Source organism: Ovis canadensis, chromosome X (assembly GCF_042477335.2).
Source record: "Ovis canadensis isolate MfBH-ARS-UI-01 breed Bighorn chromosome X, ARS-UI_OviCan_v2, whole genome shotgun sequence".
NCBI classification, from domain to species: Eukaryota; Metazoa; Chordata; class Mammalia; order Artiodactyla; family Bovidae; genus Ovis; species Ovis canadensis.
Genome location: NC_091727.1, coordinates 119,276,762 through 119,303,253, shown reverse-complemented (window position 1 = coordinate 119,303,253; position 26,492 = coordinate 119,276,762).

The following is a 26,492-nucleotide window of genomic DNA, read 5'->3' as shown; positions in this document are numbered from 1 at the left end:
TGAACTTCCTAGACCTGGGGGCTCAACTTTCATCAGATTTGAAACATTTTTGGCTATTATGTCTTCAAAGGTTTTTTCAGGGTCCCCTTCTCTCTGCTCATTCAGAAACTCAAATTATGTCCATATTGGGCTGCTTGACATGGTCAGATAACTTACTGATACTCTGTTCTTTTTTTATTTTATTCTCTTCTCTCACGGTGTTTCATTTTGGATACTTGGTTTGCTGTGTCTTCACATTTACCAGCAGATTCTTCTGAAAAGTTGGATATCTGCCAGTAATCTCCTCCAGTGTATTTTTAATCAGACCTGGTAGTTCTCATCTCCAGAAATTCAATTTAGCTTGATGTTTTCATCTTCTGTCTCTAAGTTTTTTAATGTATGGAATACAGTCATAATTATTTTAATATATTTACTACTAATACAAATATCTGTGTCAATTTTGGTTCAGTTTTGATTGATCGATTTAATCATTTTGAGTTAAATTTTCCAATGTCTTTGTATAGCTGGTAATTTTTGATTGGATGCCAGGTATTGTGATTTTTTTTTCCTTGTTGGTGCTTGATATTTCTGTATGTCTATAAACCGTCTTGAGCTTTGCTCTGGGATGAAGTTACCTGAAAACCATTTGATCTTTTGGGTCTTCCTGTTAAGATTTGTTAGGTGGGATTAGAACAGTGTTCAGTGTAGAAATAATTATTTCCACTACTCCATTGAAATACTCATTTTTACTTTACTCAGTGCCTTATAAATCTTGAGCTTTTTCCATCCTAGTCAGTAGGAACAGGCACTATTCCTAGCTCGGTGTGACTGCCAAGCAGTATTAACTTTAGTTCTTTCAGCAGTTTCCTTTCCCTGGCCTTAGGTAATTTCTTCATACACAAGTACTGATCTAAATTCATCTGAATACTGAAAAAGGACCTTCTATGCCATCTCTAGAGCTCTCTTTTTTAGTTTTAATTTCTACTTATTTCAGCTACTTATTTGGCTGTACTGGGTCTTAGTTGCAGCATAGGGGTCTACTTCCCTGACCAGGGTGGGAGCATGGCCTCTAAGCCACTGGACCACCAAGGAAGTCCCTAGAATTCTCTTCATATCTAGCTCTTTCTTTTCTATTACACTGTCCTGTAAACTTTAGCTGCCTTACTTTCCTTGGACTCCAAGATGAGTTATCTCTTCAACACAAAGAGTCCACTGGGCCCTGCAATGTGAACTGGAAGCTCTCTCCAGGCAGGAATGTAGGGTGGTCATAGGGTTTGGAGATTACTGCCTTTGTTACCTGATATCCAGTGTCTAATAAACCATTATTTCATTTGTTTTGCCCATTCTTTTGCTCCTTGAAGTAGAAGGATGGTACCTGCTTCTCCATCATGTCCAGAAGCAGAAGCGCTTACCCCCTTTAAAAAGATTTAAGAACACATTCTTGGAGATATGGTACTTACTGAGAAGAGTAACAATTACTTAGTCATGATTTAAACGCTGATGCTGCCCACATAAGGTGCCAGAAGAAGCCTGTGAAACAATGGAAGGAGGTAGCCATTGCTGCTTGCTATGGCGATCATTTATAGGAGCTGACAAAATTGCCCTGTTTCTGTGCTTCTGTGTGTAGGTCATTTAACTATGATACTGTTCACTATCTGGAAGATCCTTTTGTTCTGGGTCTGAAATAGACCTAGTCCAGATGGAGAGGCCTTATCGAGGATAACCATCACACTCTGCATGTGTATAAGTTTAGACAGCATTTATATATTATTGAAGAACATTCATACTCATTCACATCCCATTTAATCTTGATGTGTCTATAAGGAATTGGAAGATTAGGTATCCTCAGACTCATTCACAGAGAAGTTAAACGATCTGCCTGGTCACATCATTAGCTGGACTCAGAATAATAACTGGCACTCAAGTCACACAACTCTCTGTCCAGGACTCTGTCCCCATATGCTATGGCTTATGAATGGCCTGGAAAGATAACACTGGTATATCCGGGCTATGTCCACCAGTGAAACAGGGAGGTAGACAAAGCAGACACCAGGAGAGCCACGGTGGCAGCCATACTATACAAGGGTAAGGCAGCCATCCCCTGATAATGTATTTTAATACAATGCAAAACTTCAGGCCCCAGCTGGAAGTGAAAGCTTGTTTTCCTCCCTCTTAGCCATCATGCATTATTCATGTGAAGTGACCTCACTGACATGTCACAGGCACATTATGATGACAGAAGCTCCTTTAGTGCTGGCATATAGAAGGCCTGTTTTCCTGTGGCTCAAACTTGGTCTACTTCCCCTGCTTTATATGCTGCAACTGGGACTGTCACTAGTCCACAGTTATGAGCTAAAATGAGTGTTTAATCACTGCCGTTAACCCTCACAGTTATCCCTCCTTTTCAGCAAAGCCCTTATGTACTCAGCCTCATCTTTTATCTTCACAAAAAAATCCATTTAACTCCTTGATCCCAAAGGTCTCATTCCTCACTGCCCTGCCCATGAGGCTCCACCAGCTGACCCAGCGAGGATCTGGAGATGGCCACTGGCTGTCTGACTGACAGTTTCTGCATTGATGCCCCTACCTGGCTGACCTGAGTTGAGTGCTCCTGGAACAGAACCAATAGAAAGTCTGATGGGATTAATTTAGAACTGATCCTTGTCATTTAAAAAGAAATCCTTTCTGTCCCACTTCTCTATTTCTCTCACTTCAAAGAGGATTATGCAATAAAAAGGTCTAAACATCTTTACAACATCCCAAAAATGCCCAGCTGCCAAAGAAATCTAAATGTGGGGGAAAAAAAAAAAAACAACTAAGAGGAAGTAAGAAATGATTGACAGACACAGGTTCTAAAATGAGACTATCATTAAAGAAAAACTACATAGTGGGGGACTGTCCTGAGGAGAATTTAATATTAATAACCATCCAAGGTTACCAAGTGTATGGAATAAAAGATGTTCGAAAAAGCAACTTCACAGAACTCTATGCTGGTTACTAGTTCTTTGAAGAATGATCTCTGAATGCTTTCAGCGGAGTGCCAAGTCTGAAAATATGTAAAAATGACTCACCCATAGATTTGTTTTTTTAATATGCCCTGACCTAGAAAATACTGTAAAGCAAGACAGTATCGTTTGCTTTTTGCAAAGACAAGGAGAAAAGGATTTTTAAATAACTGTATACTACCTAAAACTTTCTGCAGCAATAAGTTTGTTGTATAATGAGCACAGCAGGTAGGCAACTTTTACTCAAGGGATTCTCTTGCAGGTTTCTAAGACATGAGAATAAAAAACTAGGTTACAACGATGAGGTTTCACAGCTCATCTCTCATGCTCGTTCTTCACCTTGACTTCCATGCCTATAACTGCATAACTCTATTGTTGGCCTCTTTCTTCTCATCTGAACTGACATCCAGGGAGACAGTACAGAAATTTTCAAAAGCAGGAGTATGTGGGGACTTCCCTGGTGGTCCAGTGGTTAAGAATCCACCTTCCAATGCAGGGCACACAGGTTCAATTCCTAGCCGGGGAACTAAGATGCCACATGCCTGGGGAAACTAAACCCTTGGGCTACAACTACTGAACCCAGGTGCTCTAGAGCCCATACTCTGCAACTAGAGAAGCCTCCATGTGCCGCAACTAGAGAAAAGTCCACGCACCACAACGATCCAGCACAGTTGCTCCTCTGCCCACCCCCAAAAAGATGTATGTTAGAATCACATGTGGAATCTTTAAGAACTAAGGTAGCAGGGTGCTGCCTCACCTCTACAGTATTCAACATACTGAGAAAGGGTCTCAGATATGTTTTCTACAGCAATATATGAGTGTGCATGTAGTGTGCATGTGCGTCACTGTTAAGAACTTTTAGATTAAGGGATAGCTGAAGAAATTAGGTCATTAAGTTTATAACAGCTTCCTATGGCTGCTGGAATAAATTATCACAAGCTTAGTGACTTGAAACAATACAAATGTATTACAGTTCTAGAAATTGGAAACCTGAAAAAGGGCTCACTGGGCTAATATCAAAATGTGATCAGGGCTGCATTCCTCCCTGTGTGTTCTGTGGGAACATTCTTTTCCTTGCCTTTTCCAGTTCTAGCATCTGCCTGATTTCCTCCCCTTGTGGCCTCTTTCGTATTCAAAGCCAGCAAGGTCCATCCAGTCAAAACTATGGTTTTTCCAGTAGTTATGTATGGCTGTGAGAGTTGGACTATAAAGAAAGCTGAGCACCAAAGAATTGATGCTTTTGAACTGTGGTGTTGGAGAAGACTCTTGAGAGTCCCTTGGACAGCAAGGAGATCTAACCTGAATATTCATTGGAAGGACTGATGCTGAAGCTGAAACTGCAATACTTTGGCCACCTGATGCGAAGAGCTGACTCATTTGAAAAGACCCTGATACTGGGAAAGATTGAAGGCAGGAGGAGAAGGGGATGACAGAGGATGAGATGGTTGGATGGCATCACTGACTTGATGGACAGAAGTTTGAGTAAACTCCAGGATGGACAGGGAGGCCTGGTCCATGGCATCAAAAAGAGTCAGACACAACTGAGTGACTAAACTGAACTGAATGTTTGGTCAAGTCTTTCTCATGATGCCATCTCTCTGATTCTGCCTCTCCTGTTTACCTCTCCCCCCATTTAATGGCCCTTGTAAGTGCACTGAGTCCACTTAGCTATTCAAAATAATCTCTTCAAGGTCATCTGATTATCAACCTTAAGTACACCTGCAACCTTAATCCAGCCATTACCACATAACATAAAATAGACAGACACAGTCTCGAGAAATTACATCATGACAAAACTTAAGGACACTATTATTCTCTCGATCTATTTCAAAAACTTCACTTTGTAGATAAGGCAAAAGAGACACAAATAAGCATAAAGAAGAATCCAGTTAATGGTATTAACACCCTCAAAGTTATTCTTCTCTTCATTTCACCCTGAAATCTAAAATCCAGATTCTGTTAATCTGGTACCCATGAATCTAAACCAATGAACACTGTCCCCCTCCTTAATTCAGGCCAACTTCGGCATTCTCACCCAACACCTCCACCAGCTAGTCCACAGGCACCTGCAGACGTTCCAGTTAGGCTGCCCTTTCCAGCAGTCAATTAAAGAGAACTAGAATGTAATAGGTGATTTACAGCAAGCCAGTCCCAAAGCTTCAGTGGGATTTAAAGTAAATCCCATTTGCCCTCTGCCTAAAGATGCATGCTATACTTTCTGAGAATATGGACTCTGGCAGAGGTTGTCAACATCCCACAGGAAGAACTCCACTCTTAACCTGTATCTCAAACTTTCAGCATGAATACAAATTGGAACTCTAGAATTCACCCAATTTCAACTTCGATATCATTTAATTTGTATCCATCTCCTTGATTTCTCTCTTCAGTTTTCTTAGTCATTCTTTTTAGCTTAGCCTTCCCTTGAGCTGCTATTTCTCCTGCAGGCCAGAACACTGCCTTGTCCAAATCAATGCTCACTGGATACTTGTTAAGTGAAACAATGAATGGGCAAATGGGTGACTGGATAGGCTATTGAAATGGCCTTATATTCCATTCCTTTCAGCTCCAGTCTCCCTTGAAACACATCCTTCACACTTCTGCAGGAGCAATCCTCTTAAACCAAAGATCTAGGTGAGTCCTTTCCCAGCTTCCAGTTGTCTACAGAATAAAGTCCACATTTCTCAGCTTGGCATTCAAAGCGATCCAAAGAGAACCCCCTAACACACTCTCTAGCTTTGTCTGCTCCTGCAGTAGCTCTCCTCAAATGCTCTCACCCCAAGATCTCCATTCCACAGCCACAGACAGCTCTTGCCCTTCAGTTCCTGATGGCAACCTGCTCCTCCTGTCTTGCTGCTTCATGCTCACGTTTTGTACAACTTGGAATGCATATCTGTCCCTTCCACCCTCCATGACCTAAGCCTCAAACACTGGACCTATTTCCTCCATGATCTCCTCCCAAAGAACTCTGCCAAACTCTAGTCCATCCTACAGGTCTTACTCATTTTGTATTCTTCACAGGACACTGCACTCAAAATACAGACTAACAGAAATTCACTAAATGTTGAGTTTATAATATTTACAATGTTGATGGCTCCTGAATCCTCAAAAGGTTTTTTCTTTGCCTTACATTGCACTGAGAGAAAATAATATTTAGTATCTGTTAGAGAAGATTTTTCTTCCCCAAAGAAGAAAACTTTCCAGTCAACTATGAGTTAACCAGAAAAACCAATTAACCAGAAGATCCATTCCTTGCTCTCAATTATACACACCAATGGAGGGGAGCAGTGAGGCAGATGATCTAAAACAGTAGATAATCAAAAACTCTGCCCATTGGCTTGCAGGCTCTCCCCACACATCCTCCCCCTTTCTCTGTCCACTGCACTACACACCCTGGCCTCTGGCAGACCCATTATCCTGATCCTGCTTGGCTCAAGCTACACAAAAGTGAGGCTGAATTCTCTGCACACACATTCATTTACCTTACTTGTACTGGCTACCTCTTGTCTGCCAGCTGCTCAGTGACGCCCTGGATGGAAGAAGAGGGGATAGAGGCAAACCATACAGAGTCTCTGCCTAGAAATAATTCTTAATTTTTAAATAAAAGGAGTTTGTAATCTAGCTGATACTGAATCTTTCTCAGTCTCAATATACCAAGGGATCTGACCATCCTCATCAATTACAATGTCATACAAAACCACAGAGACAGGAAATAGCATGATGTACTATAAGGGAAACCTGGGTTCAATCCTTGAGTTGGGAAGATCCCCTGGAGAAGGGAAAGGCTACTCACTCCAGTATTCTGACCTGGAGAATTCCACAGACGGTATAGTCCACGGTGTGGCAAAGAGTAAGACATGACTAAGTGACTTTCACTTTCACTAAGGGAAAGTCAAGAGCACAAAATCTAACTTGCTTTGCAATACGGATACTGTACTGAGGGGATGTTGAATGTGAAATGCCCTGGGGTGAGAGTTCAGCAATAGAAAAAAACAAGACTGAAAGGTTGGCTGAGGCCAGCTTTGTGAAGAGACGAATAAGTCAACCGAACACATTTGGACTTGATCCTAGAGGCAACAGTGAACTGGCCAAGGAAATGACAGCACAACGGCAGGGTTGACTTCAGAGTCATGGGAAGGATCTAGCAGCCACAGGTTAATCACTTGAACCAGAAAATAAACAATGTCCAGAGAGAAAAACTAAAGCTGAGCACTTAAAGGTACAAACTCCTATTTAGGATAACTTTTTCAGAACAATTATGTCTAAGGATTCAGACATGACATCTTTACTAACCGCACAGCAAATAAGAGCCTAACACAGTACCTTTCATAGGATAGGCATTCAGTAAATGAACATTGAATCCAATAGAATGAGAGATGAGGCTTGGTAAGAAAGAAAACATATCAAACTGTCACACCAGGGTCAAGCTATGAAAGGGCCACTGAGGGACTTTATCACCCTTGTGCTTACCAGAGGTAAGATGAAATCCTATACTCAGGAATTTGAAAGAAAATGATGTTCAAAATCCTCTGCTTAAACTTTGAAGTGGTTCCCTGCCTGAGTCAGGATTAAGCCCAACTCATCTATCTAGGGGTAAAAAGCTTTCCATGATTTGGTCCCTATCCTACTTTCCCTGCATGCTCCCTAATATTCTCTAACACAAAGCCTCTACTATAGCTATATGGTCCCTCAAATATCCACTAAAGAAGTATTGATCCTTGGGACTTCCCTGGTGGTTCAGTGGTTAAGTCTTTGAACTCCCAGTGCAGGCGGCCCAGATTTGATTCCTGGTCAGGGAACAAAACTACCACAGGACACAACCAAGAGTTTCCATGCCACCATAAAAGATCCCGCATGCCGCAACTAAGACCTGAGGAGCAAAATAAAGAAATAAACAAGAACAAAACAAAGAAAATCCTAAAGACATGCAGTATAAGTTGGGTAGTCTTGATGTTTTTTTCTCCCAGGAGTGTTGTGCGGTTTCCTATGAGAACTAAAGTGGTCTTTTAAAATGCAGACTGAGAATCACAGTGTCTAGTGTGGTAGCCTTCAGGACTAGGACAACACTTGGATCCATTCTTATACAAACAACTTGGTTTCTCCGGTCCTAATGAATGGGGAATGTTTCAGTGCCAGAGATGGAGCTTGCATTCCTCTGTAAATACCAAGGGACAGAATTAAAAATGTGGGCTGCCCTGGGTACACCTGCTATAGCCTGCATACATGATCAAACTCAATTGTAATGATTATGTGCATGCTTGCTTATCCCTTGGAAGACAACCATGCAGAAGGATGCCGGGTTGGAAATGAGTTTGCAGTTATTTTAATGATTTGGAAGGTATCCATTAATTTGAAATATTCCAAGTAATGGTTTGAGGTTATATTTATGGTCTTTCAACGTACCCATAACAACAAGTCAACTATTCACTAAGTTAAATTTTAAGATGGCTAATAACACTTTTTCAATTGAGCACCTACTATGTGCCAAATGCTTTTATCTTACATAGGTCTTTTCCTGAGCATAATGATCTGTTATGTGTTAGCAACTGAAATTTTAATTATCTGCTTATATTTGTTCAGTGAATCAATTTTTCCTTCCATTTAAACAGGAGTAACATTTTATCAAATCATACAATTGAGCTGGAAGAACAATCACATCTACCTACTTCTATCTCTATTGCTATCACACTCTTGTCCTATAACCTTTCATGTAAAATATTGTAACAGTCTCCCTTGGGTTCTCTTCAGCTTCCACTCTTGCCCCCTCCAATCTATTGTATACCAAAGAGCAAGAGTCCTTGTCTTCAAATGTAACTTAATTTCCTTTTGAAAGCCATCCAGTGTCTTCACACGTTTGTTGTTCAGTTGCTAATCTTGTCTGATTCCTTTCAACCCCATGAACTGCTGCACACCATGCTTCTCTGTCCATCACTATCTCCCTGAGTTTGCTCAAACTCATATCCATTGAGTCAGTGATGCCATCCAACCATCTCATCCTCTGTCGCCCCCTTCTCCTGCCTTCATTCTGACCCAGCAACAGGGTCTTATATAATGAGTCTGCTCTTCTCATCAGGTGGCCATAGTATTGGAGCTTCAGCTTCAGCATCAATCCTTCCAATGAATATTCAGGGTTGATTTCCTTTAGAATTGACTGGTTTGATCTCCTTGCTATTCAAGGACATCAATTTGCCAACAAAGGTCTTCCCACTACATTTTTGTGTATTTCAAAGTTGCTGAGAGTAGATCTTAAGTGTTCTCACCACAGACAAAAAAAAAAAAAAAACACCATAGAGGTCTAAATTAACCCTAGTGTGGTACTCATTTTGCAATATACACAAATATCAATCATCACATTGTACACATTAAAATTACACAATATTACACATTAATTATATCTATATAAAACAGGGGTCGCAAAGAGTTGGACATAACTGAGTGATTGAACTGAACTGAAAGCTGAAATAAACCAAAACCTAACTCCCAAACTCCTTACAATGCCTATGAAGCTCTGCATGAATGTCTATAAAGCCTAGGATTTCTGTGCTCAAAGGTTAGAGAGTCAGGGCTCAGTTGGTTGCAGAGCAGACTAGGACCCGGAATGCACAGAGACAGCTCACAGTCAGGTAGCAGTGCCAGTTTTAGACACTCAGCCATGTCTCTAACTCTTCACGACTCCATGTACTGTAGCCCTCCAGGCTTCCCTCTCTATGGAATTCTCCAAGCAAGAACACTGGAGTGGGTAGCCATTCCCTTCTCCAGGTGATCTTCCCAACCTAGGGATCAAACCCAGGTACATCACAGGCAGATTCTTTACTGTTTTAAGCCACCTCAGAAGCCCCACAGTAAGGTAGTTATCTGCATAAGTCCCAGTAAGAGATCTTGGAAAGAGCTGTCACAAGCAAACGTCTGCATTGATCATTGCTAAAAGGATGTATGATTTCTAGAGACGCAGGAATCAATGAAAAATATTTGAAATACAAGATCATCTTGTATTTGGGATTTTCAGACATACTCCATATAGTTAAATGCCTCTACTTGTGCATGGAATCCCATTTTTACCTATTCAAGAATTTACCCTCTTTTTCAACTTCAGTTTCTCCTCACTGGATTATCTTTATCTGCATATAAACATGATCTGATATTTCCCACTTAAATTCTTTAAGCTTCCACCCTCTTATACATGTGCTCACTTGCCTTGATCCCTTTCTCAACAGCATTTCTTCCAAGAGTTGTGTATCTTTCTGTCTCAGCTCCTTCACTTCCCATTCTCTCAATCCACTCCATTCAGGCTTCTCTTCACATTGCACCACTAACACCTCTATAGTCAAAGTCATCAATGACATTCTTGCAGTGAAAAACAAAGGCTACTTTTGCTCTCTTCTTATGTGATTTCTCAGCAACATTTGGCATAGTTGACCACTCCCTTCTCTTTAAAACACTTTTGCTAAATCCTCCTCTGCTGGACCTCTTTTTTTTTTTTTCTTCTTAGTCTTTTTCTTTTATTAAAGTTTTTTGTTTTTTGTTTTTTTTTTTTTCCCTAATGTTGACCATTTTAATGTCTTTATTGAATTTGTTACAATATTGTTTCTGTTTTATGTTTCTTTGGCCATGAGGAACATGAGAACTTAGCTCCCATCCAGGGATCAAATATGCACCCCCTGCATTGGAAGGTGAAGTCTCAACCACTGGACCACCAGAGAAGTGAGCTAGACCTCTCTTAATGATACAAAGTCCCAGGGGTCAGACAGAGGAACCATTCTCTAATTGATCTGCATTCCTTCTAGGTAATCTTACCAATGGATTTAAATGTAACAAAGATACCTGACTACAGCATTGGCAAATGAGATAGGCTTCTCACTCTTAAAAAGTCAAAACAACAACAACAACAACAGCAACAACAATCTCTTCCTTTCTCTCTCAACACTCTTCCGCATTTCAGAAAGCAGTTTTACCAAATTTATACAATGGCCAATCCAAAATCTAGGGCTCATCCTTGATCCATTCTATCCTTCATCACCTCCTAGCATCCAGCCCATGAATAAGTCCTGCTGATTTGACTTCTCTGACCTCCTTCTTATGACTCTACTACAGTTCAATCCATTCTGCCTCATTCAACACAACCCTCTTTCCATCTTCATAAACATCAATTTGTGACTGTCTTAGAACCTTTGCACCACTTATTCTCTTTCTAAGGAATGTTCTTCCTCCTGATTTTCACATTCCTGTCTCTTTTGTATCATTCAGTTCTAAGCCTACAAGTCAGCTTCTGAGAAAAATAGAGTAAACACCACCGAATCAAAAATAGGCTTCCTTCACTCTCCCACTGCTGTTTATATTTTGTTGCATATCATTTACTAGTATCTGATATTCTTTTATATATATATATAAATAATTCATATATATATACATATATACATACACACACTTATATACATACACACAATGTGAAGAACTGACTCATTAGAAAAGACCCTGATGCTGGCAAAGATTGAGGGCAGGAGGAGAAGGGGATGACAGAGGATGAGATGGTTGGATGACATCACTGACTCAATGGACATGAGTTTGAGCAAGCTCCAGGAGCGGTGATGGACAGGAAAGCCTGGCATGCTGCACTCCATGGAGTTGCAAAGAGTGGGACATGACTGAGGGACTGAACTTAACTGATATATATATATATATATATATATACATATATATATATATATATATATGTATCTTATGCATTATTTAGGAATATATACATATGTATAAGAGAAACATATCTATCTATATGTTAATGATTTTATATATATATATATATATATATATATTCCTAGTGCTTTTAATAGTGCCTAGCCTGTAATAGCACTCAAAAATTGTTGAATGTATAAACATACAAAATTTGTAGGCTAAGGAATCTTTATAGAAGCAAGGTTTGATGGAACAAAATAGGGAAGAATCAATTGAAAACACAGTGCAAAAATCAGGACAAATAGAAGAAAGGGGCCTAAATCAACATACCACCCCAACACAGTGTTAGGAATTATAGAAAAGGACTGTAAGAACTTTCTTTCTTTAGAATGTTCACTCTGCATTTCTCCATGATTAAAAACACAAGCTTTAAAGTAAAGTGGGCCTGTGGACTTGTCTTTGAGGTCAACAAGCATGGAAGTATGTGTGGGCAGAAAAGACTGTCTCATTTCCTAGCCAATCTTTGAGAGACAGAAGACTCCCAAGAGATCACTGGTGGTGAGAGCTACCAAGAGGCAAAGAAAACAGATAATCTGCCTGTGTGCTGAGACATTCAAAAAAAAGAGAGACTAAACCAGAAGGATTCAAAGATCTCAAGATGTGAGCTGTGGCCTTGGGAGAAATTCTGACATGAAGCTAGAAGAATGGGACAGCTGGTTGAGGTAAACAGAAGGTCAGCAGGAGGAATATCCAGAAATAGGAAGCCACTGATTAGTCTGGCAGATAGACAGGACACAGCCCTAGCTATCCAGGAACTTCTTGTCTGGTAACAATTAGCAGAGAGGAAACCCAATGGGCTCAAATCTGGGGCAGAACTCCAATCTCAAGGAGGGCTAGAGAAAGAACAGGGCTGGACCATAGGCCTGAGAGATTCAAGGCCAGGCGTCTACCACAGAAACCCAGTTCTAAGGGCTGGGGTCCAAGAACAGTTCTCTGTCACAAGAACTAAAGAGAATCTAAATTGTTCGGCTGAGAGACAAGGTCAAATTCTGAGCAAATATCTAGTGCCTATGATAACAAGCTATTGCCCTAAGGCACCTCAAAATCCCACTATCTCAGACAGGACTGGCCCCTGAGTTGAGAGCTAGGCTGAATTTGCAGGTGATTAAAAATGCCCTCAGTTGTGAGGACCGAAGAGCTCTGGGGACAGAGCCCAGCAGGCCATTCCTGAACGTGATGCAAGACAACTCTGTGGCCAAGGCTTTCTTGGATGATTTAAACAGCCCGATGGGAATGTGAGTTTCATTAGTGGTGGAAGGCGCCTAATTATCTTGGTGAGAGGCCACCAGGAATCAGACCTTAATTACTCCCAACCACCTGCTCTCCCAGAAGTCCGGCCAAAACTGGAGTTTCTCCTTGGATTCTCTTGATTGTCCCGCTGCTTCTGGGAAGCCAAGAGCCGATAGCAGACATCAACAGAAGATGAACTGCCTCCAGAGTAGGTAGGGCGTACGTCTCTAAAGGTTTAGAGGTATGAACTCTGAAATGTTGCTTTCTTAGCAATGCTTCTAAGTAAGCATATGTGATAATAAATGACAGGCTTTCTCCACACATTAACATTTGTGGGGTACGGAAACATGTGCAGCCAAGAAATAAGAATTTAACAGAGTTTTGTGTTCCTTCAGCTTGGAGGTGGCATGTAGAAGCTTGCTAAGCCAATTTCATTTCCCCTACCTTCCATCAGTAAGTGCATTCATTCTTAGACAAAGGAGGGATCATGACTATTTAGCATTAGAGATGTTTGATAAAAGTAATGAAGTTTAGCCAAGCAATAGAAACCTTAGATGCATAGACATCGAAGACTTCACATGACTATTATGTAAAGGCGGTCCCTAATTCAAAGGGCCTTGTTCTGCCAGGTTGCTCAGATTATGGAAATACAAAAATTCATGCTAGCTGCTCCATGCTTTCCTACAGGCCTAAAAAAGTGTCTAAATACCTCCAAAGGGAAAACACATTCTGCCCATCAGGTTAGAGTTTGATATAAGTTATCTACATTTGGATTGGTCAGAAATCTCACAAGTAGAATGACATTCTAACATGTATACTATCATGTGAATTGAATCGCCAGTCTATGTCTGACGCAGGATGCAGCATGCTTGGGGCTGGTGCATGGGGATGACCCAGAAAGATGTTATGGGGAGGGAGGTGGGAGGGGGGTTCATGTTTGGGAATGCATGTAAGAATTAAAGATTTAAAAAAAAAAAAAAGCAAAAAAAAAAAGAAATCTCACAAGTAGTTGGAATTCAATGTCTCCAATAACCTGATTATCCCTTATATCATATGCTACCTTCAAACGTCAGCTCAAGCCTGACTTTCTCTGGGAAGCCTTCCCTGATCGCATCTAGGTAGACTGAGGCCAGCATGGCACACCATGCTCAACAAGAGTAATTATCACCCACAAATGGATTCCTTTGCTAAGCTCTACGTTGTCTAACTAGATCCCGAGCTGTTTAAGGGCAAGGGGCCATTTTTACTCATCTATGAATCACCAGAATCTATCATGGTATGTGGCACATAAAGGTGATCTATAAATGTTACTTGAATGCTGAATGAAATGTTATAGAACCACAAGTTTAACCTAATTTGTTTGGTTCAAACATCTCTCAGCTATTCATCTTTTCACATATGACATTGAAGTGGTGCTGCTCTAAATTAATAAAGTTCTTTATTGATCTCCTGTTCTGCGCCTCATAGTGTGGAGCATAAAAGACATGGAATCAGTCATCCAAGGATTAACAGTCTTACTGGGTAGAGAATAGGGGCAATTCTGAAATAGCCTGTTGGCATTTGTTCTTAAATTGGGTTCAAAGATGGATGAGAGGATAGAGGTTCAAGCAGCAATGAGGAGGGAGGATTGGAGTACAGCCTTGAAAAAGTACTTTGGCAACAAAAAACAATGGATAACAGGCTGAAGGCAAAGTACAAGCCAAGGAAGGCCAAAAAATGGGAACTGATGTAGCATGTGGTGTTAGCCAGCGGGGATATGATGTTGACAGGGTGTAGAATGGCAGTGAAAGTTTCAGAGTAATGCAGGGAAATGGATAAAGGACACGGAAAGATGATGACAGAGGAAATCAAAAACAGCATGGTTGCCAGAGGAAAAACTGAGGGTGGTGGTCCGAGAGGAATATATTCTGTATGTCAACAAATTCTGATAGATTCTACAAAAGGATGACTTTTCTTTCTCTTTGCAGGGCTCTGCATGAGAAGTATTCACCAATGCCCTTTCATCAGTTAGGCTTCTTTTGCAAGGCATTAACAGTAAAGTCAGGCCTAAGGTACAGAGGGATTGAAATGTTTCAGTGGTCTAGTGGAGAAAGAGGAGGAAGTCACCATCACTAGCTCTCAAAAAACCTCCCTGTGCCAAGATCAGAACACTTGAAATCACAGGATACCAGGGACACTTATCTAGTTTACCACTCTATCACCAGAATATAGCACAGTGACAAACACAAACTAATCAGTCCATGAGGTCACTGACTGAAAGAAACAGTATCATAGAATTTGGCATGGTCGATCATGCCAAATAAATCTTAGCCATTCTTATGTATTAAAATAGCCAGTGTACTGATTTATTACACCCATAGCCAAACAAATGCTAGATATAGTCAGTAAAGGAAGGATGACATCGTTTCTGATAGAGCTCACTCATTGGAAAAGACCCTGATGCTGGGAAAGATTGAGGGCAGAAGGAGAAGAGGGTGACAGAGGATGAGATGGTTAGTTGGAATCATCAATTCAATGGACATGAGTCTGAGCAAACTCTGGGAGATGGTGAAGGACAGAGAAGCCTGGTGAGCTGCAGTCCATGGGGGTCACAAAAGTTGCCCCTGACTTAGCAACTGAACAAGATACTGCTTGATCACATAGTATTTGTAATTTTTTTTAAAGAATCTTCCATACAGTTTTCCATAATTGCCATATCAGTTTACAATCACATTAACAGGGTGCCATGATTCCCTTTTCTCCTCACCCTTGCCAACACTTGTTACCTCTCCTCTTTTTAGTAATAGCCATTCGCTTCCAAGGTGGCACTAGTGGTAAAGAATCCTCCTGCCAATGCAGGAGACACAAGAGACATAGGTTTGATCCCTGCATTGGGAAGATCTACTGGATGTAGGAAATGGCCACCCAATCCAGTATTCTTGCCTGGAATATTCCGTGGACAGGGGAGCCTGATGGGGTACAGTCCATGGGTTTGCAAATAGTTGGACAAGACTGAGCATGCAGCCACACACATACACTCACACTTATACTGGAGGTATACATATTATTAATCTTTTGTTTTTCTCCTGTTAAGCTGTCTTTTTATTAAAAGGGGTTCTCAGGCAAGAACTAAATCTGAACAGTTGCCTATGGGGCCCTCCCGGTGACAAATCCTTTCCTCTGCTCTGCTTTCTGCTTGTAGAAAGTAGGATTCATTCAGCATCAGAGTCCTTTCCTGAGTTTCTAAGAGCAGATTCAAACAGTTGCTCATCAGGGAAGGGAGGGAATGCAAAAACGAAAGATGAGTAGTCAGGAAACAATAGTGCACCAGAGGGCAAGGTCCTGGTTTCTCAAGGGCCACTGATGTATGTTCAATGCCATATGTAAAACAGATAACTAGTGGAGACCTTCTGCACAACACAGACAGCTCAACTCCAAGCAGAGAGGGGATGGTCCAAGAGAGAGGGGATACATGTATACATAAAGCTGATTCACTACATTGCACAGCAGAAATCAACACAACATTGTAAAGCAACTGTACCCCAATTTTTAAATATATGTATCTTTGGGTTCTTCTACAGGAAGTAAGGATCCCAGCCAGGTGGAAGATGGTAACTTCAGGCTAATCACAAGATTTCTGGGACACTGCTGTGTTACCCCATTAGAAGAAAGCCACCCACCCTACAGTCCTCACCCCAAATTTTGCCTATAAAATACTCTTCCCAGAAAACCATCAGAGAGTCTGGGTTTACTTGAACACAGTCTACCCTATCACCTTCCTTGGCCCTGCAATAAACCTTTCTCAGCACCAAGATTCCCAGTATTTCTGTTTGTTTGGCTTCAATGTGCCTTGGGTACATGCACTTGTGTTTGGTAACAGAACCAAGGAGGGTAGAGGAACATGTATTTCTCCTGTTATGCTATTCAGAGATGACAAATGCTATAGAACTTGTACATTATATTCTGTAAAAGAACTTCACTATTCCTGGTGCCACAGTTCTGTGAACATGCCAGAAAGTAACAGCAGAATAGTCAATAGCTCTGTTTCAGTTATCAAAGGGCTCAAACAAAACCCAATAGAAAAATCTGAAAAACCCCTCTTTATCTTGATGAGTATGTAAATATTCATGATAACATTTGATGATGGAACTATATTTGAATAAAAAAAAACCACTACATATTTTAATCAAGTCAGCCATCCCTTGCAACAGCAGTAATCTTCCCTTTCAGAGGTTCCTGAGTGGATGATGGGATGTTTTCTGATGTATCAGTGATTGGCTATTTACTTGTATGGTTAAAATTCATCTCTTCCTTTCATCACTTTGAAGGGACACTGATTTCAATAAAAACCTCTAAATGAGAACAAGAAATGTAAATCCACAAAGCCAAACTGAATGGAGTAAGGTAAAGAAAGTTCAAGAAGAAGTCAAGAGAGGAAATGGGACAGAGATTTTAACTGCAATGATTGTCTGCCAGCTCAATGTGCAGAGAACGAGCCTAATTCTAAGGGCTCCTAACCACTCCATTGAAGGGTGAGAAAGAGCAGGGAAATATTTTCTGCAAGCTGGTCTAGTAATGGGCCCAGAGCCACACAAGGTCATCACCCCCACTGTGCCACAACCACCTCTACTCCTACCACCCTTCCCAAAACACAAACTCTGCCATGGGAGGAAGCAGAAGAGGAATGAGCTTTTTTTTTCAAATAAAGTCTTTCCATATGGACCAGGAAGAGTCTTTTGATCCAGGCAGAATCCTTCATCCCTTGCTTGATATTTTTTCCTGACTTTTCCATGTGGATGGCAGAAAACTTAAGAATATATAGTCCCTTTAAGCCCCATTTCAATCTCTAATACTTTTGTTTTCCATTTTAAGATTCTTTACCTTAACTCTTTAAGGTAAAACCAGCAACTCTTTACCTCAATTTTAAAATAAAATGTCCTGAGTTTTGCACTCCTTCATATTTTGAAGAAAACAAAAGGCACATTTCTCATATCACCCTCTCAAGAATCTATTTTCTCTTATGACATCTTCCTAAAGTCATTTGCACTTTGCAGTCACAGTGTGTATGATTTTTTTAGCCAGAGAGATAGTTGGTCTATTTCTCTCTGGATTACTTTTATAAAGTAATGTGCTCCAATAATCAATTATTTTAATGATCCTATTACAGGGAGATTCCATATTTTACTAAAATTAATATCAGCATATGCCTGAAAACTCTTAATGGCTTTAGATAGATCTGTTGCAACCTGAAATCTGTACAAACACTATAAAATACCCTGGGTAAACTTAAATTGAGAGGATCAAACTCTGAATAATTTATATGTATTCTTAATCATCATCCTTTCTCAATATTACAGCCTTGAATTAATAGTGTGTCATTTTCCCCAAGGACCCAAAGGAATCCACAGGCAAAAGACATTCATCTTCTTACTACCCCTGTGGATAAGGAAGGCACAAGAGTGATTATCCCCATTTTACAGGAAATGAGGAAATAGGATGTAAATTATATGCTAAAAAGAAAGTTGGAGGCAGAGATCTAAGGCTTAGTCAAAGCAAAATAGACAAAAAGTTCAAGAGACAAATAACCCAAACATATCTGTGACTCTGAAGTTAATTTGGAGACACTATGAGTCAGAAACCTATCATAGATTTTATATGTACCATCCAGGCTAATATCAGAAAATGTCAATGGTTTTAACACAGAATTCTACATAGACCCACGTACAAAGTGTAAAATAAACAAGTGATTCTTTAGCCAAAGTGTTAGGGAAAAAACTGACTAAAACCACCCACTGTTTTTGTGGCTAAGCACCACAATAGCGATTTGCAGGAGTTATCTTACAATAGGAGGTTTTGGTAAGGAATGCAGAACTAACAAACTATCACAATCAGAAGAATTCAGGACAGGTCAAAAGGAGAGAGGAGAGTCCAGTCTGTATGTCCTACCAACCTCCCAGAATCTTCCTCACTGGAATTCATCTTGGCTGAGCAATTCATGCACCACCAGGAAGGACCATGAGTCAGAATGATTGGCCAGAGACAACCCAGAAACTTCTATCACCATAAAACCCAAGACTGAGCCATGTGGCACAGCAGTCCTCCTGGGTTCCCTTGCCCTGCTGCTCTCCACTGGAGTGCCCCTTCACAATAAAGTCTCTTGCTTCATCAGCGTGTGTGTCTCCTTGTACAATTCAGTGCCGAGTATTAGTCAAGACTGGAGAAGGAAATGGCGACCCACTCTGGTACTCTTGCCTGGAAAATCCCATGGACAGAGAAGCCTGGTGCAGGCTATAGTCCATGGGGTCTCAAAGAGTAGGACACAACTGCGTGACTTCACTTTCACTTTCATTAGACAAGAGCCCAGGCTTAGGCCCCGGAATGGGTATTCCTTCCTGCAACGAAAGTTGAAGTATTAGTGCTTGAGAAGGTTAGCTTCAAAGGATAGTGTTCCTATAGACCTAAGGGATATGACAGCAACTAGTCAGGCTATGTAAAAAGCAGCAAGTGGACAAAGGATTTGTCTGAAAAAAGGGCAACAAAGATTCTATCTAGAAGTGAGAAGTAATAGGGCCCTGAAGGCAACATCTCTAGAGCATTGTTTTTAATCATGCTAGTAATTAGCCAAGGACAAAGAGTCGAAAGATAACAGTCTGATGATGGAACAATTAATTACATTAAGCAATCATACCACAGAGCTGGGTATAATGTAAAGAAGTTAAACATTACTATTCTGAACCATTTTCCTTTTAATGAGAACTTTTGAAAGACACCCTCAGAGAGCACAGCATAGTATTAGGCAGGGAGTTCGTCCCCCAAACAGGAAACTCCCATGGACAGAGGAGCCTGGAAGGCTGCAGTCCATGGGGTCACTGAGAGTTGGACACGACTGAGCAACTTCACTTTCACTTTTCACTTTCACGCATTTTAGAAGGAAATGGCAACCCACTCCAGTGTTCTTGCCTGGAGAATCCCAGGGACAGGGGAGCCTGGTGGGCTGCTATCTATGGGGTTGCACAGAGTTGGACACGACTGAAGTGACTTAGCAGCAGCAGTAGCAGGCCCCCCAGAACATTCCTATTGAGTTGACCACCTGAATTTACTAAAAGGTTATTTATCGGGCAGGAATCACAGTACCAAAGTTTTCCCTCACTACTTTCAGATCATGATTATCTTCATTTCCTGCGTGGGTGAGTGGTACTCTAAGGATAATGTCAAAACCGAGCTGAATTCTGTGGGGCTCCTGGGAACAGAAGCCTTCCTGTCCCCCATTTCTTGGGAATAAACCTCAGCTTCCATGACCTTCCCTTAGCTTCTAAGGGCAGGTACAAACTGGTGCTAATGCAGGGAACGGAGGAGAGGCAGAGACAAAGGAGGAGCAGCCAAGAAACCAAGGTACAGCCTTGGAGCAGAGTCCTGGTTCCTCAAGAAATATACATAACAATATCTTAAAATTCTTTAAGTCAACCTTCTTCATAGCAGAGGAACATCTGAGGCTAAAGGAACAAAGAGAGGCTCATCAAAAGATTATCAGAGACCATATTAAAACAGTGCAGGGTCACACCCTAATTTTATCAGCAACCCCACCCTTGAACTACTGCGATAAAATTCCTCCCCTGGTGCTCCTGGGGTGGGGACAAACACTTTTTGAGGGCAGGAGCATGTTGTGGCTCCCTTTGCCTGGCAAAGCAATAAAGCTATTTATGCTTTCCTACTTCACTCAAAACTCGGCCTCCGAGATTTGATTTGGCACCAGTGCACAGAGGCCATGTTCTCAGCATCAATGTCAGCATATATAGTTATAATAAAAAACAGGCAGTATATGCAATTTGTCTTTGAAATTTATCAGCTTATTTATCTTGGGAAAACTGCTACAATTTTCAGGGCCTGCATGTTCTCATTTATAAAGATGGGTATAGTTATTGTATCTACACAAAGGATGCTGTAAGGATGAAATGGGATGAAGCATATCATCACTTAATAAATATTTGCTATTATCATTATGTCAGGCAAGTGTATGCTCCTCGGTCTGTCTCATCACAACAAAGATATGGAATGACGGACATTAAAGCCCTCGGCGCGTCACAGCTCTCAGGTTTTGGACAGACCGTGTTATAGCTCTTAGAGAAATCAGTGTTACACCTCGGGAGACAGAGAGAGAGCATGCAATTTGGCTCCTCTTTTTATATGTTTTTTCCCTCCCCCTGGGCCTGCTCTATGTAAACTGGGCTAGCCAGGAGTGCTGTTTGTTCTACCTGAGGTCCTCAGACCTTCCTTTGACCTTCCTTTGTTCTATTTTCATGGGCTTTCCCTTCCCTGTCTTTTAGCCACCGCCATTTTGGACTCCTGTTTCCTATTCTAACTACCTAACAGTTATAACACAATTTTCCCTGGTCTTATGATTCTTAGTGGAGGGGTAAGATGCATTTTTAGCTACATGCCTACTTAAGGGTTACCTCAGTTAGAAAGTCTCATCTCAGTCTGAACTACCAAAAAAAACAGAAGTTAAACAATGCCTGACTTAGGACAGGACTTACCTTTGTGCTTCAACAGCTGCGTCTTGATCTGGATTTCTGACTGCCTTCACCTCAGAGGTGCAATTCCTCTCTACCCCATACCCATATGCCTGGATTCCAGACTTGCAGATTTTTTTCTGACTACATATAACCCTAGACTCTTCCTTGCCATGGTTTCATGATTTCCAAGTTTTGGAAATTCTAGCTATCACTAACATAGGGAAGTTTCTGATAGGCCAATCCAAAAACAAATTATTATTTCAAGTTGCCAATCCACTTATTCCTATTATAATCCTGAGCCTAGGCAACCTTGTCTGAGTTACGTTACTGAATGAAATGTTCTGTTCACCTTAAAAGAGGAGTTGGTAGCAGCAATGGGGATCATTACTACTAAAATTCTGATGGTGCCAGTCTAGTCCAGTAATGGCATCAAATACATGAGCAAGCAATGTATGTGGCTACATTAAGTCATCTTTGTGCAACTCCACAGCTGTCAATATTCAATAACCCACTTGATACCTGTAAGAAAGCTTGGAAATACTTCTACCACAAAAACAGACCTTAAAGCTAAATAAAGATCATGCCAGATAGAAGATTTACAGCATTGGAAATTATAGTCTCAGGTGTGGAAACCAACCCTAAATGCAAGCCCATGCTAAAACTCAATGTCCCCATAAGCAGTTTATATATCATGAATAATAGATAAATATGGAGAGTTGGGGGGCAGCGGTACCAGGAATTATCATGATGCTGTGGCAGTTTATGAGAAGAAAATCAGGCCAGAATTTACAACCTGGGAGAAAAATGAATCTTTCAAAAGTCTGCACCTGATGCTTTTCCACAAGATGACTAGGAAATGGCACTCAAAATGACCTTTCATCTTAGGGATATTACCTCCTGATCTTCCTAGATTTCTGCCAAATCAGTTTCGGGAGAATGTGAGTTTTCTAAGCACTTAAATGAGCAAAGATGGAAATGCATAATAGACCCTTCAGAGCAGAGACAGGAAGAGTCTTCACATGAAAAGCTTCTATGGCATGTGTAAATTAAAATGGCAAAAAAAGAGAGTAAGAAACCACTCCCTGCATAGGGACTGTAAGGAAGATTCATGCATAAATACACAGTTTTGAACCATGTTTGCATTTTTTTCTTTGATGTGAATTTCTCCCTTGATGGATAATCTTTAAAAAGAATCACTGATGAGTTTACATATTAAAAATATAATTTGATATTTCAGACACAATCCATATTTTATACATATTGTTTTCCTTCACCAAGTTGATGATGTTTCAAATGCTAGTCAAGGAAAGAGTTCAATGAGGAAACCCAAGCAGGGAACAGAAAGCTACTCTCCCCTGTGCTGCGATGAAGAACACATCTCTGATCATTTTAGTGTGTGTTTTGAGGGGTATCAGAAAAGAAATGGCAACAGCCCTACTCAGGATATCTCCAGTATTTGACCCCACCAAAATATTTCATAATGCAAGATTCACGGCCCATACTGCTCCTCCTCTAGTAGTCATAACTATAATTGTTCATTGTGTATCTCCCCTACTAAACTCCATGAAGATGGAGATCATGTCTGTTAAGTCAAGTAATATTTGTCTATGAACTGCATTGGCTTAAAGCACTGTTAAAAATCAAACACTCCCTCCAATATTTGGTATTTACAATTTGACAAAACTGAGAAAACCTACAGTACTATTATTCTAAATGAAGTAAGATCACATATCTACTGACAGGCAGTTAGGAAGAAAAAGGGTTGCATGGAGGCAAGATAGAACTTACTAATACTATGCAAGTGAGTCAGGAAGCTGATACTATGATGGGGAGATAGAAGGACCAGAAAGAAAAATCACCATTTTGGTGAGCTAACTATGGCCAAGCATAGAACTTACTTCAGGTGCTTCAAATTCTGCCTCCCTAAGAGTCTGTGTTACCTCAGCGACTACAAAGCTAGTGGAGGTGATGGAATTCCAGTTGAGCGATTTCAAATCCTGAAAGATGATGCTGTGAAAGTGCTGCCCTCAATATGTCAGCAAATTTGGAAAACTCAGCAGTGGCCACAGAACTGGAAAAGGTCAGTTTTCATTCCAATCCCAAAGAAAGGCAATGCCAAAGAATGCTCAAACTACTGCACAATTGCACTCATCTCACATGCTAGTAAAGTAATGCTCAAAATTCTCCAAGCCAGACTTCAGCAAAACGTGAACCGTGAACTCCCTGATGTTCAAGCTGGCTTTAGAAAAGGCAGAGGAACCAGAGATCAAATTGCCAACATCCGCTAGATCATGGAAAAAGCAAGAGAGTTCCAGAAAAACATCTATTTCTGCTTTATTGACTATGCCAAAGCCTTTGACTGTGTGGATCACAATAAACTGTGGATAATTCTGAAAGAGATGGGAATACTAGACCACCTGACCTTCCTCTTGAGAAATCTGTATGCAGGTGAGGAAGCAACAGCTAGAACTGGACATGGAACAACAGACTGGTTCCAAATAGGAAAAGGAGTACGTCAAGGCTGTATATTGTCACCCTGCTTATTTAACTTCTATGCAGAGTACATCATGAGAAACGCTTTGCTGGAAGAAGCACAAGCTGGAATCAAGATTGCTGGGAGAAATATCAATAACCTCAGATATGCAGATGACACCACCCTTATGGCAGAAAGTGAAGAGGAACTAAAAAGCCTCTTGATGAAAGTGAAAGAGGAGAGGGAAAAAGTTGGCCTAAAGCTCAACATTCAGAAAACGAAGATCATGACATCTGGTCCCATCACTTCATGGCAAATAGATGGGGAAACAGTGTCAGACTTTATTTTTCTGGGCTCCAAAATCACTGCAGATGGTGACTGCAGCCATGAAATTAAAAGATGCTTACTCCTTGGAAGAAAAGTTATGACCAACCTAGATAGCATATTCAAAAGCAGAGACATTACTTTGCCGACTAACGTCCATCTAGTCAAGGCTATGGTTTTTCCTGTGGTCATGTATGGAGGTGAGCGTTGGACTGTGAAGAAGGCTGAGCGCCGAAGAATTGATGCGTTTGAACTGTGGTGTTGGAGAAGACTCTTGAGAGTCCCTTGGACTGCAAGGAGATCCAACCAGTCCATTGTGAAGATCAACCCTGGGATTTCTTTGGAAGGACTGATGCTAAAGCTGAAGCTCCAGTACTTTGGCCACCTCATGCGAAGAGTTGAATCATTGGAAAAGACTCTGATGCTGGGAGAGATTGGGGGCTGGAGGAGAAGGGGACGACAGAGGATGAGATGGCTGGATGGCATCACGGACTCGATGGACATGAGTCGGAGTGAACTCCGGGAGATGGTGATGGACAGGGAGGCCTGGCGTGCTGCGATTCATGGAGTCGCAAAGAGTTGGACATGACTGAGCGACTGAACTGAACTGGCCTAGTCTTCATGTAAGAGAGTTCTCCTGCTACTCTGTCACCAGATATTGCACTTGCTATCTTATGTGCCACACCTGGAAGTTTTACAACCACAGTCAGCTCAAAAATCACATCTGTGTGAAAATAGTCATCTTATATTCCCTTCTATCTAGATTAGGGATTTGTTCCATGTTTTTCCCCTTAACTCTCTCCCCATGGGTGAACTTTCTCCCGATGAGTTGATTTATACTTATCATAAATGCATTAAAAATCACAGCATCACAGAGAAGAAAACTAGAATGTAATGATGCTGCTTTCCATTAATCTGTAACTAGGGGCTGTTTTAGTAAATGCCTATATACATTGTCTGTGTGAATGTGAATTCATTTGCCAGTTGTCTGTATATATGTGTGTATGGGTGTGTGTGTGTTCTCCTACCAATGCTGAAAATATGAGAGAGTCTCATATATGTGGGTGTTTGAAGGGAAAATAGAGGAGTGGAACATAGCAGAACTGCCAGGAGGGCCTTTTCAAACTCTACATGCTCCCTGGCAGATTGTATCACTTTCTTCACACCAACCCCCAACCCCCCTGAGTTTAAAATAACCGCAGGGTAATAAGTAATGTTACTGATGGATGTCAATTTCACAGTATGGAGGCAGAAAACAAATTGAGAGCCACTAAATTAAGCTCAAGATTAACAACCAAATGCTTCCCATTCCTGTTCCACCAGTTTTACACATCCATTCCATTAGGAATCTCACTGGAAATAGCATTATCAAGTCTATTTAAAACTGTCCCAGGAAAAAAACAATTAGCTGAAATTCACATTTTCTATAAATTATATGTTGTTTAACTGTTCCTGACTCTTTCCCAAATTGACTCCACTCTCTTCTGCCCCAAAGTGAAGCCCTCATCACTTCCTGAATTAGTCTTCTAACTGGTCTCATTGACTTTAGTCTCATCCCCCTCCGAAGAGGATTACCTTTATAAACTATAAGCCTAATCAGTTACTTCCTCTTCACAATTCTTGTAATATTTCCGCCCCCACCCCCACCTCACTTGGCAAGCTCCCATTCATCCTTTCAACGCTTGTTCATATGTCCCATCCTCTGTGACAATCTACCTGACCTCCCCAGGTAGCTTCCCTTCCCTCCTCTCCATTAATTCCACATCTTATGCATACTTCTATTGCTTTACAACTACACTATAATATTTGGTTTGCATATCTTACTGTCTCCCCTATGACTTTGTGAATTCCTTGAGGCCACAGATCATGTGTCTCTTTCTATCTTGAGCTCCAAGCACAAAGGCAGACATATAGGAACTCAAGGGAAATATTGGGTGAACTAAACAAAGCATGAAAGAAAATACACTTAATATTTCAAATCACAATACAGCCACCATTTAATTTAATGGAATCACAGACCTTCAAAAGTTCAGAATAACTACTATGACTGAGACAAGTCACCACATCCTTTCAGTGCTTCCTTTGCTGCTGCTGCTAAGTCGCTTCAGTCGTGTCTGACTCTGTGCGACCCCACAGACTGAAGCCCACCAGGCTCCCCCATCACTGGGATTCTCCAGGCAAGAACCAGTGGCTCTTAAAACCTTTCCAAGCCCCGAGCAGTTCCCCTAAATGACTTCTATCCCAGTATACTTGACTAATAAT